Source organism: Aethalodelphis obliquidens, unplaced genomic scaffold (genome assembly GCF_003676395.1).
Source record: "Aethalodelphis obliquidens isolate GAN/ISIS:26980383/991018 unplaced genomic scaffold, ASM367639v1 scaffold390, whole genome shotgun sequence".
In the NCBI taxonomy this organism is placed as follows: domain Eukaryota; kingdom Metazoa; phylum Chordata; class Mammalia; order Artiodactyla; family Delphinidae; genus Aethalodelphis; species Aethalodelphis obliquidens.
The window spans coordinates 3,966-15,783 of record NW_020838304.1 but is presented as its reverse complement, the minus strand read 5'-3'; the positions used below and the strand labels follow the sequence as shown (position 1 = coordinate 15,783).

At 39.0% G+C, this 11,818-nt stretch overlaps 1 pseudogene; it reads left to right on the top strand.

Annotated features, from left to right (window-relative positions):
- The first annotated feature begins 8,542 nt into the window (after positions 1-8,542).
- LOC113616710 (elongation factor 1-alpha 1 pseudogene) lies at positions 8,543-10,707 on the top strand (annotated as a pseudogene).
- The last annotated feature ends 1,111 nt before the right edge of the window (positions 10,708-11,818 follow it).

Here is an 11,818-nt window from a genome sequence, read left to right as displayed (position 1 = left end):
AAGAGGGTTCCCTTTTCTCCACACCCTCTCCGGCATTTGTTGTTTGTAGATTATCTGATGATGCCCATTCTAACTGGTGTGAGGTGATACCTCATTGTAGTTTTGATTTGCATTTCTCTAATAATTAGTGATGTTGAGCAGCTTTTCATGTGCTTCTTGGCCATCTGTATGTCTTCCTTGGAGAACTGTCTATTTAGGTCTTCTGCCCATTTTTGGATTGGAATTTTTGTTTCTTTAATATTGAGATGCATGAGTTGTTTATATATTTTGGAGATTAATCCTTTGTCTGTTGATTCGTTTGCAAATATTTTCTCCCATTCTGAATGTTGTCTTTCATCTTGTTTATGGTTTCCTTTTCTATGCAAAAGCTTTAAAGGTTTGAAGTTTCATTAGGTCCCATTTGTTTATTTTTGTTTTTATTTCCATTACTCTAGGAAGTGGATCAAAAAAGATCTTGCTGTGATTTATGTCAAAGAGTGTTCTTCCTATGTTTTCCTCTAAGAGGTTTATGCTGTCCGGTCTTACATTTAGGTCTCGAATCCATTTTGAGTTTATTTTTGTGTATGGTGCTGGGAATGTTCTAATTTCATTCTTCTACATGTAGCTGTCCAGTTTTCCCAGCACCACTTCTTGAAGGGACTGTCTTTTCTCCATTATATATCTTTGCCTCCTTTGTCATAGATTAGTTGACCATAGGTGCATGGATTTATATCTGGGCTTTCTATCTTGTTCCATTTATATATGTTTCTGTTTCTGTGCCAGTACCATATTGTCTTGATTACTGTAGCTTTGTAGTATTGTCTGAAGTCGGGGAGTCTGATTCCTCCAGCTCCATTTTTTTCCCTCAAGACTGCTTTGGCTATTCAGGGTCTTTTGTGTCTCCATACAAATTTTTAGATATTTTGTTCTACTTCCGTAAAAAATGCCATTGGTAATTAGATAGGGATTGCATTGAATCTGTAGATTGCTTTGGGTTGTATACTCTTTTTTTACAGTATTGATTCTTCCAATCCAAGAACATGGTATATCTCTCCATCTGTTGTTATCATCTCTAATTTCTTTCATCAGTGTCTTATAGTTTTCTGCATACAGGTCTTTCGTCTCCCTAGGTAGGTTTATTTCTAGGTATTTTATTCTTTTTGTTGCAATGGTAAATGGGAGTGTTTCCATGATTTCTCTTTCAGATTTTTCATCATTAGTGTATAGGAATGCAAGAGATTTCTGTGGATTAATTTTGTATCCTGCAACTTTACCAAATTCATTGATTAGCTCTAGTAGTTTTCTGGTGGCATTTTTAGGATTCTCTATGTATAGTATCATGTCATCTGCAAACAGTGACAGTTTTACTTCTTCTTTTCCGATTTGTATTCCTTTTATTTTTTTCTTGCCTGATTGCTGTGGCTAGGACTTCCAAAACTATGTTGAATAACAGTGGTGAGAGTGGACATCCTTGTCTCATTCCTGATCTTAGATGAAATACTTTCCATTTTTCACCACTGATAAAGATGTTTGCTGTGGGTTTGTCATATATGGCCTTTATTATGTTGAAGTAGGTTCCCTTTATGCCCACCTTCTGGAGAGTTTTTATCATAAATGGGTGTTGAATTTTGTCAAAAGCTTTTTCTGCATCTATTGAGGTGATCATCTGGTTTTTATTCTTCAATTTTTTAATATGGTGTATCACATTGATTTTGCATATATTGAAGAATCCTTGCATCCCTGGGATAAATCCCACTTGATCATGGTGTATGATCCTTTTAATTTGTTCTTGCATTCTGTTTGCTAGTATTTTGTTGAGGATTTCTGCATCTATATTCATCAATGATATTGGTCTGTAATTTTCTTTTTTGTAGTATCTTTGTCTGGTTTTGGTATCAGGGTGATGGTGGCCTCATAGAATGAGTTTGGGAGTGTTGCTTCCTCTGAAATTTTTTGGAAGAGGTTGAGAAGGATGGGTGTTAGCTCTTCTCTAAATGTTTGATAGAATTCACCTGTGAAGCCATCTGGTCCTGGACTTTTGTTTGTTGGAAGATTTTTAATCACAGTTTCAATTTCATTACTTGTGATTGGTTTGTTCATAATTTCTGTTTCTTCCTGGTTCAGTCTTGGAAGGTTATACCTTCCTAAGAATTTGTCCATTTCTTCCAGGTTGTCCATTTATTGGCATACAGTTGCTTGTAGTAGTCTCTTAGGATGCTTTGTAGTTCTGCAGTGTCTGTTGTAACTTCTCCTTTTTCATTTCTAATTTTATTGATTTGAGTCCTCTCCCTCTTTTTCTTGATGAGTCTGGCTAATGGTTTATCAATTTTGTTTATCTTCTCAAAGAACCAGCTTTTAGTTTTATTGATCTTTGCTATTGTTTTCTTTGTTTCTATTTCATTTATTTGCTCTGATCTTTATGATTTCTTTCCTTATGCTAACTTTGGGTTTTGTTTGTTCTTTTTTTAGTTCTTTTAGGTGTAAGGTTAGAATGTTTTTGAGATTTTTCTTGTTTCTTGAGGTAGGCCTGTATAACTATAATCTTCTCTCTTAGAACTGCTTCTGCTGCATCCCATAGGTTTTGTATCATCATGTTTTCATTGTCATTTGTCTCTAGGTATTTTTTGATTTCCTCTTTGATTTCTTCAGTGATGTCTTGGTTATTTAGTAACGTATTGTTTAGCCTCCATGTGTTTGTGTTTTGTACGTTTTTTTCCCTGTAATTCATTTCTAACCTCATAGTGTTGTGGTCAGAAAAGATGCTTGATATGATGTCAGTTTTCTTAAATTTACCGAGGCTTGATTTGTGACCCAAGGTGTGATCTATCCTGGAGAATGTTGCATGCGCACTTGAGAAGAACATGTAATCTGCTGTTTTTAGATGGAATGTCCTATAAATATCAATTAAATCTATCTGGCCTATCATGTCATTTAAAGCTTCTGTTTCCTTATTTATTTTCATTTTGGATGATCTGCCCATTGGTATAAGTGAGGTGTTAAAATCCCCCACTATTATTGTGTTACTGTCGATTTGCTATTTTATAGCTGTTAGCAGTTACCTTATGTATTGAGGTGCTCCTATGTTGGGTGCATAAATATTTATAATTGTTACATCTTCTTCTTGGGTTGATCCCTTGATCATTATGTAGTGTCCTTCTTTGTCTCTTGTAACAGTCTTTATTTTAAAGTCTCTTTTATCTGATATGAGTATAGCTACTCCAGGTTTCTTTTGATTTCCATTTGCATGGAATATCTTTTTCCATCCCCTCACTTTCAGTCTGTATGTGTCCCTAGGTCTGAAGTGAGTCTCTTGTAGAGACTTGTCTTGTTTTGGGGTCTTGTTTTTGTATCCATTCAGCAAGCCTATTTTTTTTGGTTGGAGCATTTAATCCATTCACGTTTATGGTAATTATCGATATGTATGTTCCAATGACCATTTTCTTAATTGTTTTGGGTTTGTTTTTGTAGGTCCTTTTCTTCTCTTGTGTTTCCCACTTAGAGAAGTTCCTTTAGCATTTGTTGTAGAGCTGGTTTGGTGGTGCTGAATTCTCTTAGCTTTTGCTTGTCTGTAAAGCTTTTGATTTCTCCATCGAATCTGAATGAGATCCTTGCCGGGTAGAGTAATCTTGGTTGTAGGTTCTCCCCTTTCATACCTTTAAATATATCATGCCACTCCCTTCTGACTTGTGAAGTTTCTGCTGAGAAATCAGCTGTTAACCTTATGGGCATTCCCTTGTATGTTATTTGTCATTTTTCCCTTGCTGCTTTCAATAATTTTTCTTTGTCTTTAATTTTTGCCAGTTTGATTACTATGTGTCTTGGCGTGTTTCTCCTTGAGTTTATCCTATATGGGACTTACTGTGCTTCTGGACTTGGGTGGCTATTTCCTTTCCCATGTTAGGGAAGTTTTCAACTATAATCTCTTCAAATATTTTCTCTCATCCTTTCTCTCTCTCTTTTCCTTCTGGGACCCCTATAATGTGAATGTTGTGTCATTTAATGTTGTCCCAGAGGTCTCTTAGGCTGTCTTCACTTCTTTTCATTCTTTTTTCGTTAGTCTGTTCAGCAGCAGTGAATTCCACCATTCTGTCTTCCAGATCACTTATCCATTCTTCTGCCTCAGTTATTCTGCTATTGATTCCTTCTAGTGTAGTCTTCATTTCAGTTATTGTATTGTTCATCTGTTTGTTCTTTAGTTCTTCTAGGTTTTGTTAAACATATCTTGCATCTTCTCGATCTTTGCCTCTATTCTTTTTCCAAGGTCCTGGATCATCTTCACTATCATTATTCTGAATTCTTTTTCTTGAAGTTTGCCTATCTCCACTTCATTTAGTTGTTTTTCTGGGGTTTTATCTTGTTCCTTCATCTGAGACATAGCTCTGTGCCTTTTCATCGTGTCTATTTTTCTGTGAATGTGGTTTTTGTTCCACAGGCTGCAGGATTGTAGTTCTTCTTGCTTCTGCTGTCTACCCTCTGGTGGATGAGGCTATCTAAGAGGCTTGATGGGAGGGACTGGTGGTGGGTAGAGCTGACTGTTGCTCTTGTGGGAAGAGCTCAGTAAAACTTTAATCCACTTGACTGTTGATGGATGGGGCTGGGTTCCCTCCCTGTTGGTTGTTTGGTGTGAGGCAACCCAACACTGCAGCATACCTGGTGTCTTTGGTGGGGCTAATGACAGACTCTGGGAGGGCTCACGCCAAGCAGTACTTCCCAGAACTTCTGCTGCCAGTGTCCTTGTCCCCACGGTGAAACAGAGCCACCCCCCGCCTCTGCAGGAGACCCTCCAACACTAGCAGGTAGGTCTGGTTCAGTCTCCGCCGGGGTTACTGCTCCTTCCCCTGGGTCCCTATGCGCACATTACTTTGTGTGTGCCCTCCAAGAGTGGAGTCTCTGTTTCCCCCAGTCTTGTCAAAGTCCTGCAGTCAATTCCCACTAGGCTTCAAAGTTTGATTCTCTAGGAATTCCTCTTCCTGTTGCCAGACCCCCAGGTTGGGATGCCTGACATGGGGCTCAGAACCTTCACTCCAGTGGGTGGACTTCTGTGGTATAAATGATCACCAGTCTGTGAGTCACCCACCCACCAGTTACGGGATTTTATCTTACTGTGATTGCGCCCCTCCTACCATCTCATCGTGGCTTCTCCTTTGCCTTTGGATGTGGGGTATCTTTTTTGGTGAGTTCCAGTGTCTTCCTGTCGATGATTGTCCAGCAGCTAGTTGTGATTCTGGTGTTTTCGCAAGAGGAAATGAGAGCACATCCTTCTACTCCGCCATCATGGTTCCTCTCTATGTAATCTTTTTTGCTTAGTTTTGTGAAATCAGTTTCCCTTAGACTCTTTAAAATTTCTTACCCATTTTAGCTGTATGCTTTAAAGTTTTCAGTTACCTGTACTTGTCAAAGTCATTTTCCATGAATCTTCCTGAAGATGAAGAAGCTGATGCTTTGCAAAACATAACTGTCTATGAATGGCAACCGGCTTAAAAACGCAAGGTTAGAGATATAATTACAATGTTTTTTACAAAGGAGCTTAACCAAGATGTTGTGACATGCAACATTTTAAGATAACACCTAGAATTATGACAACATATCAGGGCATAGCAGATTTTAGGAATTTCATATAAATTTTGGAATATCTATATTAATGACATTTACTTATATAACCTAAAATTCATCTCCAATCAGTTGAGAATGTTTCTCAAGTAATTTTAACATACCAAATAAGCCTAATTAGTTTTACATTCCTCTCTGATATGTCTCAGGGTTCCTTTGAAGCAAGCACATCTCAGAGTTAGCTGGAGGTTAAAAGAAGTTTAGTTAGAATTTGATATTTGGGAAGTTTGTTAAATATATCAGAAAGGTTTTAAAACACATGAGGTCACTCTGAAATATTACTTATTCACTTAACTAAAGGCTTTAAGAAAGTTTTCAAAAAAATTACTTAAAGGCACAGAAACTCACACAATCTGTTATCAAGAGCAACACTCCAAGAAAACCTTCTTCCCTTAACAGAGAGAAAATTAAACTCCAGTCTTGTACCAGCTTACTTTTTTTTTTTTTTTGCGGTATGCGGGCCCCTCTCACTGTTGTGGCCTCTCCCATTGTGGAGCACATGCTCCGTTCGCACAGGCTCAGCGGCCATGGCTCACAGGCCCAGCCGCTCCGCGGCATGTGGGATCCTCCCAGACCAGGGCACGAACCCGTGTCCCCTGCATTAGCAGGTGGACTCTCAACCACTGCGCCACCAGGGAAGCCCCCAGCTTACTTTTAACAACAAAATCTGCTTACTAAATTGAATTAAATCTAAATTTGGTCAATTCTATCCATGCACAAACCGTTTTTCTTAGGATTCCTTTTCCACAAAACTTCCATCACTTTCTGTATCCAAATAGTTTGTCCCTTATTTTTCCCATCTAGAGACAACCAGCTCTAAGACAAAATTACTTTTCCCTTAATGAAATGTAATTCCATCCTTTATACCTCCTTTTTTAAAACACACATCTTACTTTCCTACTGTATACTGAAATGTATTTCTTTATTATTTCCAGTAGCCTTAGCTACATGATTAAGATAGAATCCTCAACTCTTAAAATCTTAGTTTCCAGTGAAAACTAAGAAATAAGCAATTATGAACTGTGTTCTACATTAGCATTCAATAGATTGGCAAACATAAATACCAATAATAATTTCTAAATATAGGTGCTTTCTTATAGAGAATATCTAAGGGTGGGACCAAACATATTCATCGATAGTTCTGAACACTTTTAGTTTTTCCAAAAAGGGAAGCCAATGTCAGGTAATATTTCAATATTTCTTTTTTGGGAGGGAATGACCTAGTTATTAAACTTCCATCATTTAACTCAATTTGGCATAACTCTAAGATTTCAATTTACCAAATATCTGGAGTTATGATGTTTAAGTACACATGTCTAAAACATCATTTCTAAACAATTCACCCAAAAACTCTTGCCTCATTTGCATTCAATTTACTTATAAGAATTTTATCACAATAATTTAATTTTCTTGCTGACAAATTTGCAACAGATATAACAAGGTCTTGTTTGTTATTTCTATTAAATCCAAGTATAATAAAAGTATTATACTTAATGTTCATGACTCTAAAGACATTTCTACATTAGATCAGCAAACTTAAACTAACCTTAATACCAGATATCAACTTAATATTGAATAATTCCCAGTTCACATGAACCTGAAAGCCATTTTGTCTAGCTACTTTTATATTTAATTTGTAAGTGCTTGCTTACTTTTAAGTCAGTTAAGTAGAGCTCTTTATAGATTCAATTTTGATAATATTTTCCAGAGGTAGATATATTTCATATGTATAATGTGTTCAGACATATAAACAGACAACACTAGAGCTCTCATGGTTCACTTGAAAAAACTCAGTTATGGGACTTCCCTTGTGGTGCACTGATTAAGAATCCACCTGCCTATGCAGGGGACATGGGTTCGAGCCCTGGTCCAGGAAGATCCCACATACTTCAGGGCACCTAAGCCCATGCACCACAACTACTGAGCCTGTGCTCTAGAGCCCACGAGCCACAACTACTGAAGCCCGCACACCTAGAACCCGTGCTCTGCAACAAGAGAAGCCACCACAATGAGATGCCCGCGCACCGCAATGAAGAGTAGTCCCCACTTGTTGCAACTAGAGAAAGCCAGCGTGCAGCAATGAAGACCCAACACAGCCAAAAATAAATACATTTAAAAAATAAAAATTTAAAAATAAATTTAAAAACTCAGTTATGAATCAGGTATTACAATATAAACTTACTAGTTTACAAAGGAATAAACGTTGCTTGCTCAGATGATAAAGGCTTTACTATTTGTTCTTGATAAACCCTTAGAAGGCTTATGAACTAAACTTTGGCTGATGAAGCCTTCAGTCCAAGGATCACACGTTGATTATATAAGCTCCTAAGAGCCCAGGTAGATCATCTACATCTCAAAGGGACAGGAAGGGTAAAAACAACTTCTCCCAGAAAGGCCCTTCTCTAAGGATCAGAATTTAAAGAGATATTTTTCCAAGCTAGATTTTTCTAATTGCATATATAAGGAAAGGAATCTATTTTGGAGTTTCAAAAGAGTTTCATCTTGGGTTTCCCTTGTGACACAGTGGTTGAGAGTCCGCCTGCTGATGCAGGGGACACGGGTTCGTGCCCTGGTCCGGGAAGATCCCACATGCCACGGAGCGGCTGGGCTCGTGAGCCATGGCTGCTTAGCCTGTGTGTCCGGAGCCTGTGCTCTGCAACGGGAGAGGCCACAGCAGTGAGAGGCCCGCGTACCGCAAAAAAAAAAAAAAAAAAAGAGTTTCATCTTAACCAGTTTTTCTCTAGAGTCTAAAGAGTATTGTGGCCACACAATGTTACAATAAAATACCATCTTTCTCTTAGTCATCGTTTCATAACAAAAATCTTTCGCATTTCAAAAGACAAAAGATAGACACGAAACACAAATTCACAAACCAGACTGGTCACAAACCCAAATCCTCCTCAAGCCCGTGGAGAGACCAATTTGGAATCTCACCTTTTTTTCTCCCTTAAAGAATTGACACTCTATGGCAGGGAAGACTGACACTCATCAAGGTCAAAGGGCAGCGAGCTGCCACAGAACAGGTAAGAGAGATTGGCTGGTGCTAGCTCCAGCAGATTTACCCAGATCTAGAGCCCATCAGCTCTTAAAGTTGCAAGTTTCATTTCTATCAACCTGAAGTAAAAAGGCAGCTGGTGTCAGGCAGGAAAGAGACCAGGAGAGTCTAAAAAATTGGCTTAGTCAGCGGCCGAGACCTCCCCAGAAATTTCCCCACGAAGGCCAGCTAGCCACAAGCAGCTGACTCATCACTACTGTCCTGGTGCATGGCTGTGGCTGGTGGCCTTACTCCAGGAAGCCCAGAGGACCCAAATATCATGAGAGTTCAGCTCCACATTGGGTGCCAAAACATCTGTTACCGAATCAGATCCAGCTGCTCGCCACTCGAAAATCAATACACGAGAGAGAGATGTTGGTAGAAAGGAAAGCCGCTTTTCATCAGAACGCCAGCTATCTGGGTAGATGGTGGACTCAGTGTCCCCCAAAACCCACCTCCAAAGATTCTGCTTGACCATGAAAGTTTTTAAAGGGTAAAAGGGTGTAATCTCAGTTAATCACTGAGATAGGGGATCAGAATGGTCACCATCCCCCACTGTACGCGGGCTCGTCTGCAGGCTTATAGACTTCTTGTGGTTTTTCTTTAGATGCTATCTTGTTCACGCAGCTTTTTGACAAGATTACTGAAGGGAAAGCCAGGGAAGAGATTTCATCATCTGTTAACTACTTATTCTTCATTTCTACTTCTTTGATCTATGGAAAGAGCTAACAGATTAGGAAGGTATTATGTGATCCAAAGATTTGAAAGGTGTGCTAGGGCTGGAGATGCGTAGAATATGGAGGTGCTTTGTTTAAGGTTAGGGACAGGACAAGAGGTGTCTCCTGCAGAGAGCTCTTTCCTGCCAAAAGCTGCTTACGGTATGCCTGGGTCTTGGACAGACTGAAAGCTGAACATGAGCATGTTATCACCATTGACATCTCCCTGTGGGAATTCGAGAACAGCAAGTACTATGTGACCATCATTGATGCCCCAGGACACAGAGACTTTGTCAAAAACATGATTACAGGCATATCCCAGGCCGACTGCGCTGTCCTGTTTGTTGCTGCTGGTGTTGTGAATTTGAAGCAGGTATCTCCAAGAATGTGCCCTTCTGGCTAACACTCTGGGCGTGAAAGAACTAATTGTCGGAGTTAACAAAATGGATTCCACTGGTCACCTTACAGCCAGAAGAGATACAAGAAAATTATTAAGGAATTTAGCACCTACATTAAGAAAATTGGCTACAACTCTGACACAGTAGAATTTGTGCCAATTTCTGGCTGGAATGGTGGAACCATGCTGGAGTCAAGTGCTAGCATGCCATGGTCCAAGGGCTGGAAAATCATCTGTAAAGTTGCCAATACCAGTGGAACCACACTGCTTGAAGCTCTGGATTGCATCTTGCCACCAACTTGTCCAACTGACAAGTCCTTGCATCTGCCCCTCCAGGATGTCTACAAAATTGGTGTTATTGGTACTGTCCCTTTGGGTCGAGTGGAGACTTGCGTTCTCAAACGTGGCATGGTGGTCACCTTTGCTCCAGTCATTGTTAGAACTGAAGTAAAGTCTGTTGAAATGCACCATTAAGCTTTGAGTAAAGCCCTTCCGGGGGACAATGTGGGCTTCAATGTCAAGAGCATGTCTGTCAACTATGTTTGTCATGGCAATGTGGCTTGTGACAGCAAAAATGACCCACCGGTGGAAACATCTGGCTTCACAGCTCAAGCGATTATCTGGAACCATCCAGGACAAATCAACATTGGATATTCACCTGTGCTGGACTGTCACACAGCTCACATTGCTTACAGGTTTGCTGAGCTGAAAGAGAAGATTGATCATCATTCTGGAAAAACAAGCTGGAAGATGTCCCCAAATTCTTGAAATCTGGTGATGCTGCCATTGTTGATATGCTTGTTGGCAAGCCCATGTGTGTTGTGAACCTCTATGACTATCCTTCTTGTTCGTTTTGCTGTTCATGACATGAGATAGACAGTAACTGTGGATGTCATCAAAGCAGCAGACAAGAAGGCAGCTGGAGTTGACAAGGCACCAGGTCTGCCCAGAAAGTTCAGAAAGCTAAATGAATATTATCCCCAATATCCTCTTTCTTTTAATTAAAATATAGTTGAACTACAATTTTGCATTAGTTTTAGGTATACAGTCAATTGATTCAGATAAATATATGTGCCATACAGTAGTCCTTGTTGGTTATCTACTTTATATATAGTACTGTGTATATCTTAATCCCCCACTCGTAATTTATACCTGTCCCCCCACATCCCCTTTAGTAACCCTAAGTTTTTCTGTGTCTGTGGGTCTATTTTTGTTTTGTATCTTTTTTAAAAGATTTTTAAAATATAAGTGATATTACATGATATTTGTCTCTGTCTGGCTTACTTCACTTAATATGATAAGCACTAGATCCATCCATGTTGCTGAAATGGCATTATTTCATTCTTTTTTTTGACCAAGTAATATTTCATTGTATGTATGTACACCACATCTTCTTTGTTCGTTTATCTATTGATGGACATTTAGGTTGATTCCATGTCTTGGCTATTGTAAATAGTGCTGCTATGAACATTGGGGTGCATGTATCTTTTTCAATTATGGTTTTCTCCAACTAGATGACCAGGACTGCAGGATCACATAGTAGTTCTATTTATAGTTTTAAAGAATCTCCATATTGTTCTCCATAGTGGCTGCACCAATTTACACACCCACCAACAGTGTAGGAGGGTTCCTTTCTCTCCACCCCCTCTCCAGCATTTGTTATTTGCAGACATTTTAATAATGGAAATTCTGACTGGTGTGAGGTGATACCTCATTGTAGTTTTGATTTGCATTTCTCTGATAATCAGCCATGCTAAGAATCTTTTCATGTGCCTTTTGGAATCTGTATGTTTTCTTTGGAGAGATATCTTCATAGATCTTTTGCCCATTTTTGATGAGGCTGTTTGCCTTTTGATACTGAGTTGTATGAGCTGTTTGTATATTTTGGAGATGAATCCCTTGTCAGTCACATCAATTGTAAATATTTTCTGCCATTCTGTATGTTGTCTTTTCATTTGTTTACAGTTTCTGTTGCTGTGTAAAAGCTTTTAAGTTTAATTAGTCCCCATTTCTTTATTTTTGTTTTCTTTCATTACTCTAGGAGAAAGATCCAAGAAGATACTCCAGCAATTTTTGTCAAAG